Source organism: Crocodylus siamensis, chromosome 6 (genome assembly GCF_052110815.1).
Source record: "Crocodylus siamensis isolate JL-2025a chromosome 6, ASM5211081v1, whole genome shotgun sequence".
In the NCBI taxonomy this organism is placed as follows: Eukaryota; Metazoa; Chordata; order Crocodylia; family Crocodylidae; genus Crocodylus; species Crocodylus siamensis.
This window is the reverse complement of record NC_143400.1, coordinates 16838539-16846187: the sequence shown is the minus strand read 5'-3', so window position 1 is coordinate 16846187 and position 7649 is coordinate 16838539. Positions and strand designations below refer to the sequence as shown.

Sequence of the window (7649 nt, the reverse complement as noted above, 5' to 3'; positions counted from 1 at the left end):
CGGCCATGTGGCACTGCCTCGGGCTGCCCGCCTGCCCGCGTGGGAATCAAAGAGCAGCGCGGACCCGAGTGCAGATGACAAGGGGAAGCAGATCCCCCCGAGGGACCGGCTCTGAGGGAACAGACACGGCTCGTCGGCTCCCTCTGCGCCATGACCGTCCACCACCGGGACAGCCCTGGCCTGACCAGCACCGTCCTGCCAGGGGCCAGACATCCAGCCCGCCACCCGGCCGCCTGTCCACTCGCCCCTCAGCCCACCCATCCACCCCGCTCTATCCATCTACCTCTGCACTCCCCCTCCATCCACCCACCCACCCGTCGTCTGTCTGTCCGTCCGTCTATCTATCTATCTATATCTATCTATCTATCTATCTATCTATCTATCTATCCCCATACACCTGGCTTGTCTGTCCCTCTCTGAGCACATTCCCGGTGCCCCAACCTGGCCCCACGCTGTCCTCTCAGGGCCTCCTGTCCCAGCCTCCTGGGGTGGCTGTGAATGGGTGCCTGGGTGGGTCCCAGGATCAGCGAGGCCTGGGGGAGTCTGGCTGCACATACCAAGCATGGGGCTCACTCGCTGTGGAGCCGGGACGCCCGGGCTCCCTGGCTCTGGGCAGTGTCCTGCCCCTCTGGGGCCTCATTTGCAGTGCCAGGGAGGGGGTCACCATGTCCCCTTGGGTGGCAGCTGAGGGAAGGCCGAGGACTTGGCTCAGCCCCTGCCTCCAAGAGGGTCTCTGCGGGGCCTGGCCAGCTGCACTGGGAGCCCCGCATAGAGCCCCCTCCCCTCCCTGCATTGCCCTCTGCTGAAATGGGGCAAGGCAGACACCATCCAGCCCCGTGGGGACGACAATGGGAACAGGACTAGGCACTGACTCCCTGCAGCATCTCTCTAGGGTGCGCTCAGGGGGAGCGGTGGTGCAGCTCTCCGTGCTCCACAGGGGGAAACTGAGGCAGGGGCAGGGCCCATGTCAGTCAGCAGCAACACTCAGTACAAAACCCCAGGGGTCCGAGCGCTCGGAGGCCGGCCCCAACCACCACAGCGGGCTGCGGGACCAGCACCCGATCCCGATTGCAACCGCAAAGTGCAATGACCCAGAGCTGGAGAGAGAGCCCGGGAGTCCTGGCTCTTGGGCACCCGCACAGTCTAGCCTTCAAGGCCTGCCTCAGCCTGGACCCCCTCTCCCGGGAAGCCCAGGACCCCAGTGCGTGGCAGGAGCCCTTCCACCACCAGGGCAGCTCAAGGCATGGGCACCACAGCCACCTGGGGCAGGCGGGAATGTGCTGCCTCCATGCATGCTCTGGGGCTGGGAGAGGCCGGAGGGTGAGGGCAGGAGGAGGGCAGGCCCAGAGGAATGCGGGCAGAGGCAGTGCCCAGCAGGACGCCCACTCTCCCCTCTGGCACTGCATGGATTAGCCTGAGCGCAGCACGGCCTTTTTTCCCAAAGCCGCTTTTAATTGCTTTGCTGTGTCCCCTGGCAACGGCCCCCCACCCCCTCCAGGATTTTCCATCCCTGCCGCCAACCGAGGAGCCAGGGCAGCGCAGGGGAGGTGGGGGGCCACGGCTGTGTCAGCGCCGAACTGCCCCCCATGGGGATTGGCCTCAGAGAAGGGCACACGGCCAGCGCTGGGGGAGCCTGGGGCTGTGGTCAGGCCCAGGACACAGCCGCCCGGACACCTGGGTTCCCCCCCAGCTCTGCCGCTGCAAGTGTCGTCCCTGTACCATGCCTCAGTTTCCCCACTTTGAGCAAGGGCTCGTTATTCTGGATGCTGCGCATGGAGGGCGCAGCCGTAGACGTACGGGGGGGGGGGGCGGGAAGACTCAGCTCCTCTCTGCCCAGCCCTGGGACCCCAGGCCTGTGGATGGGAAGGGGCTTCTGGGCAGCAGCTCCATTCCACCCGCCCTGGGGTCCTTTCCATCCCCCTCCAGCCCCACATTAATCCTGCCTCTGACCCCTCTGCAGCTCAGGGCTTCATCCCCTGGGCTGAGGCAGCTGCAGGCGGGTGGGGGAGATGCTTGTGGCCGGCAGGCTCCTGGCACCAGGCAGCATCTCCTGCCGGCTCTGACGCAGGTTGCACGGCCCCTGCCCCAGAGACATCACCTCTCCTGCCCTGGCTGGCCTCTCCAGAGCCGGAGGGAGGGCGGGAGCGGATCTGGCCAGACACAATGTTCCTGTCTGCCAGTCTGTCCCCTCTTTGCACTGGCCTGGCAGGGTCAGGTCTCATAGGCGCAACGAACAGGGACCCTGCTGCCCCTGGGGTGGGCAATGTGCCCAACCACGGCCCCCCCAGCTCAGGTCCTGCTCAAGTCCTGGTGACCCCAGGTCCCCCGATGCCCTCCAGGCCAGCTGAGCACGGCGGGGCTTCAGGAGCCTTTGCTGGCCCTGGGGGTGCCTGCAGCACCGTGCTGATCACCAGCCCCAGCGCCTCTGGGCGAGAGCTGCCCCTCGGGGTCCCGAAGACGGGGATCCAGGACCCTGGTGTCCTGGGTTGGAAGGGGAGGGGAAGCACAGGGTGCCCGGGCCATGTTTGTGTCACCCAAGAGCCCAGCAGACTGTGCCAGGGTCTAAAATTAGCAGCTGGCAGGGGCCAGGGTGTCCGCTTACTGCCCGGCCCTTCCGGAGCCCACAGTGACGGCGGTCGGGGCTGGCCTGGTGGGGACAGGCGCTGGCAGGCTCCCTGCACCTCTGCTCGGCCAACTGGGTCGTCAGTGCCCCCTTCCAGCCCCGGCTCCCGCCCCCAGCCCTGCTGGTGCCCCTCACCCCTAACCCACAGCCCCTGCCCCTCCCTAGGTCTGCTGGTGCCTCTCACTCGCAACCCACCGCCCCTGCCCCCCAGGCCAAGGTCTCACCTGCCCGGGCTCCGGGGGTCTCCTGGGGGCCGAGAGAGGGCGAGGGGAAGGGCCCGGGCCGGGGACAAGGGCCTCACTGCGGGGTTGGAGTACAACCAAGGCTGCGGGCACATGCAGGGGCCAGGGCTGCCACCAGGCCGCAGCGGTGGCAGCCGCGGGAATTCAGGTTTCCCACAACATCCATTTAAGTCCTGTCGCAGCAATGCAACAAAGGCCGAGAACAGCAAATTAGCAGGAGGCCACGGAGCGCAACCGAACCCCACTACATTATCGATGTCCCCGAAACGCAAGCCCCTGCGAGCCCCCCCAACACACACTCACTGCCCCCCGCCCCAGCCTCTGCGCTTCTGTGCCCGCCTGGGGGGATGGGGCCCTGCTGCTACCCCCCAGCCCTGTGGTGCCCCTCAGCAGATCAGCCTCCCTGAGGCACCCAGGGGATTGGGAGACTGGAGGCTCCTTGGAAACCATGGGGATTTGGACACCCGGTGCCTGGGCCCCTTCCACAGGTCAGACCGAGCCTCTGCACCTTTCGGCACTTTAGGGCATTTGTGGCCCCACAGCCACCATCCTCCTGCAAAGGCCTGCAGTGGGGTGTGCCCCGAGCCCCGGGTCAACGGGGGCCTCAGGGTAGGGACATGCAGGCCTGCCCCTCCCACCCCCACCCCGTGTGTCTGCCATGGGAGCGGAGCCACGGGCGCACGCGCTTGCCTGTCCCTTTGGCAGCCGTGCCACAAAGCGAGGGATGTGCCTGGTACAGCGGCTGCCTCTGCCTGTGCCACGGGTATCGGTGCGTGGCACACGACGGAGGCTGAGCTGGGGAGATGGGTGGTGGCCTCAGCAGCATTGTGAGCATCGTGGGGGGAGGCGGCACCACTGTGGGGCTCAGCGTCATAGGGCTCTGGACATGTGGGCATGCCTCCCCCCTCCTCCCCCCGCCAGGTTTGGTCCCACTCCCCTCCTGCTCCGTGGATGCAGCTGTGTCTGGTCTTTGGGCAAGATGGAGAGCCAGGCCTGGGGCTGGGGCTGGGGCTGGGGCTGAGCAGGATCCAACCAGCCCCAGGTCTGGCTCTGGCCCCAACCCTGACAGGGCCCAGTGCCACCACCCCCCAGGACCCACAGGGGTAGGCACAACCCCATTCCCCCCCATCCACAGGAGCTGCCCCAGGCTGGAGGGTCTGATTGTAGGGGGCAGCTTGAAGACCCCAGCAGGGCTCCAGAGGTGGCTGGGGGCTCTCAATCTTGGTCCCTGGGTACCCCAACCCCACTGGTGGGGGAGCATGCCTGCCCACAGCAAGACCACAGGACGCCGGGCTCCAGTTGGGGGGCATCAAGCGGAGGAGTCAGGACGCTGAGCTGGGCTGGGAAGGGAGACACTGTTGCTGCAAAAATGGCCCATGCTTGCCAGAAGATTGAGGGTGGGGGGAGGGGGGCCACAAAGAGATGGAGAGGGGGGCAGGGGGCAGCGTTCAGTGGATAGGCAGGGAGGGGTGAGGGACACATGGGCACAGCCCTGGGATCTGTGCTCCCCCACCCCACACCATGGACCCCAGGCATCCAGGGCCTGTCTCTGCCCCACAGCAGTTTCCTCTCCCCACTTCCCCTGGGGCTGCTAGACCAAGGAGAGGGAGAAGGACAGGCTTGCCCCCCGTCTGGGGGTGCGGGGCAGGCAGGACGGGCTGTGCAGGGCCCCAAGTGCAGCTGCAGCTGGCCCGAGCCCCAGCGCGGTGATGCCGAGGGGCAGGGGAGAGAAGGGGTCACGGCTGCGCTTTACCGGACGCCCCCCCCGTCCAAGCTGAGCAAACAGATGACGCTGCTGCCCGAGCTCCCGTGGAGCTGGGGCCGTGGCAGAGCTCGTGGCCTGGTGGGCAGGGGCGGGACTGGCCCGAGGTCACGCAGCGGGGGAAGGATCCCAGGAGTCCTGGCTCACAACACCCCCAGCTTTCCAGGGTTGGAAATGGGCCCCGGGATCCGGCTCCACCTGCTCCGTCCCACTTCCTTGCCAGAGCACGAAACAGGACCTGGGAGTCCTGGCTCCCAGCCCCGGTGCTGACCCGTCCGTGCCACTTCCCTGCCTGATCCTGGCGGGGGACCCAGGCATCCTGGCTCCCGGGGCCCACAGCCTGTCACTGGTTCCTCTGCTCCCATCGGCTGGCTACGAGCCGTCAAGGTGGCATCTCCTCTCCCTACCTCAGTTTACCCTGTTGCTCTCAGGGGCTTTGGGGCTCTCCCCGCACAGGCAGCTCAGCCCCAGGGTGCTCTAGGCCTGACCCCCATCCCAGCAGCCACCAGGGAGCGGCTGGATCCGTTTGGGCCTCAACGCATCCCCACAGCCCCACAACCCTGGCTTGGCCCCACCGAGAGCCCTGTGGCCTGGTGCTGCCAGTCAGCTCTGGGTGCAGGTGCCCTGACGGGCAGCTCCGGGCCACGTCACCATTTCCCTGCCTGGGCTGGAAGGCGGACGGGGGCCAGGCTCCCTGCTGTGCCCCAGAGAAGGGTCCTGAGCCCCGGCCTTACCAGGGGCTTCCTGCCCTGCCAGCCTCCCTCCCCCTGATCTTGTGTGAGGTTGGCAGAGATTTTGTGGAGCTGGGGGAGTGGGGCTCAGCTGGGGGGGGTTGTGCAAGCATGTCTGTGCATGTGAATTGGTGTGCACGGGAGCGTGACTGAGTGCACGTGCCTGCCAGCCTGTGTGTGTGTGTCACAGCGTGTGACCGTGTGTGGGGGAGAATCCACTTGTGTGAGAATTGGTGTGCTTGTGTGTGTGAGCAACTATGTGCACATGGATTGGTGGCTGTATACATGTGAGAGTCTGTGTGTATGAAACTGCATGCCTGCCAGCTTGTATGACTGTGTACATACATGTGTGTGACGTGTGTATGCCTGATAGCCTATGTGGTACTGTGTGTGTGTGTGTGTGTGTGCGTGTGTGAATCAGTGTACATAACTGCCAGCCTGTGTGACTGTGTATGTGTGTGAATCTGTGTAGACATCTGTCAGCCCATGTGACTGTGTGTACATGCATGCGTACGCCTGCCAGACTGTGACTGTGTGTGAATCCGTGGGCACATCTGCCAGCCCATGTGACTGTGTGCATGTATCTGTGTGAACCAGTGAGCACACCTGCCAGCCTGTGTGATTGTGTGTACATGGGTACATGTGTAAATCCCTGTGCAGACCAGCCAGCCTGTGTAAACCTGACTGTGCAGGTGGATCTGTGGGCATAATACGTGTGAGAATTGGTGCGTGTAGGTGCGTATGCTAATCCGTGTGCTTGCACGTGCGGGTGCTGCCCCAGAACCCAGTGCTGGCCGTGGGCAGCGCACTCCCTGCCCCGGCCCCGCTGTGGCTGCGTGGGCTGCAGGAATGTGCCGGGTCCCCGTGGGTGGACCCTGCCGGCTTTCGCATCTGGGCCGGCGCAGGGCAGAGTGGGGGCTTCCTCCAGGCACCAGGGACTGGGAGCTACGTCATGGCACTGTCCGGGGCACAGAGCCACAGGTAGCCTTGAGAGGCTGCTGGGTGCTGTGATGCCAGCCCCAAACCATGCAGCCTTCTCCCCGGTGCCCGGTGCAGGGCTGTGGCAGGACCGGATTCGCACCGTGTTTGCGCAGCGCCGAGCATGGGGGGGCCTGTGCGCAACAGCGGGAAGAATCCTGCCCCCACGCAGGCACGTCCAACCAGGCCTAGCACGTGAGCACACATGAGCGGGCAAGCATAGGGCATATGTATGCATGTCTGTGTGTACACTTGTGGATATGTGTGTGTGCATACATGTGTGGATATGTGTGTGTACCTGTGTGCTTGTGTGTGTATGCATATGCACGTACATGTGTGCATATATGTGTGTGTGCATGTTGATGAGGTTGTTCCCTACCCCACCAGCCCTTCTCCAGCCGGGTGGGGCAGTGCCAATGGGAACATCTGACCCCTCAAACTGTTAACAATCAAAGTGGAAACGCGTCCCCTGCAGCCTGGCTGGGGAGTGGCAGGACAGCAGGGAATGGGGCAGGGCTCCTTTAAAGCACCCGTGAATCCTCAGCCGGTGCTGCCTGCCTTTGGGGTCCTGCAGCTGCAGGGTGGGTGCCCAAAGCCAGGGGACGTGGGCGGCGGTGACCCGGGCTGAGCAGCCCAGAGCAGGTCTTGCATTGCACAAAGGCCCGGGTGGGTAGGGGACTATTTGATGTCCTCGAAGTTGCGTGGTGTAACTGCCAGTCCCTTGGGACCGCCTGCGGAGGGTGGCCGATGGTGTACGTGGCGTCCGCGCCCCCGATGGGGTGTGGACGGGGACCAAAAGTCAAGACACCCCTGAGGGGGTGAGCTCCGCTGGCCGTCAATGTTGAGCCACAGCAGATGACCAGCACTGAAGACACCAACTAAAAACAGTTCAGGAAGGGTCAATCCATGGCGTCCGGCGCTCAGTGGTCTTTGCATTTGCCCACTCTGGGTGATATGTCCTCCATAGGAGGTCTATATTGAGCAGATTCTTTTTGGTATTGGGTGGTGGAACCGGAGCATGCTCCCTCCACTCCATGCATTGACCTGGTATTGCAGTGCTTCCAGGACCGGTGCAAAAAAAGCAGGAAAAAAAAAAAAAAAAAAGTCTTTGTGGCGGCTAAAAGGCTAAAAGCGTAAAAGTCCTAAAAGCATAAAAGTAATAAAACCAGCTAAAAGCCTAAAACCGCCACAGGGCCGCCACTGGGAAGGGTGACCAGCGCCTTAAAAACACCAATAATTTACGGGGGACAATGAAGAGAAAACAGGGTGTGCTCGTGCGGGTCACAGGGACAAAACGAGTGCTCCCCGGGGGA

The 7649-nt window shown here is 64.0% G+C and overlaps 1 pseudogene; it reads left to right on the top strand.

Moving 5' to 3' along the window:
* Positions 1-7238: 7238 nt before the first annotated feature.
* On the top strand, positions 7239-7417 carry LOC149861300 (U2 spliceosomal RNA; annotated as a pseudogene).
* The last annotated feature ends 232 nt before the right edge of the window (positions 7418-7649 follow it).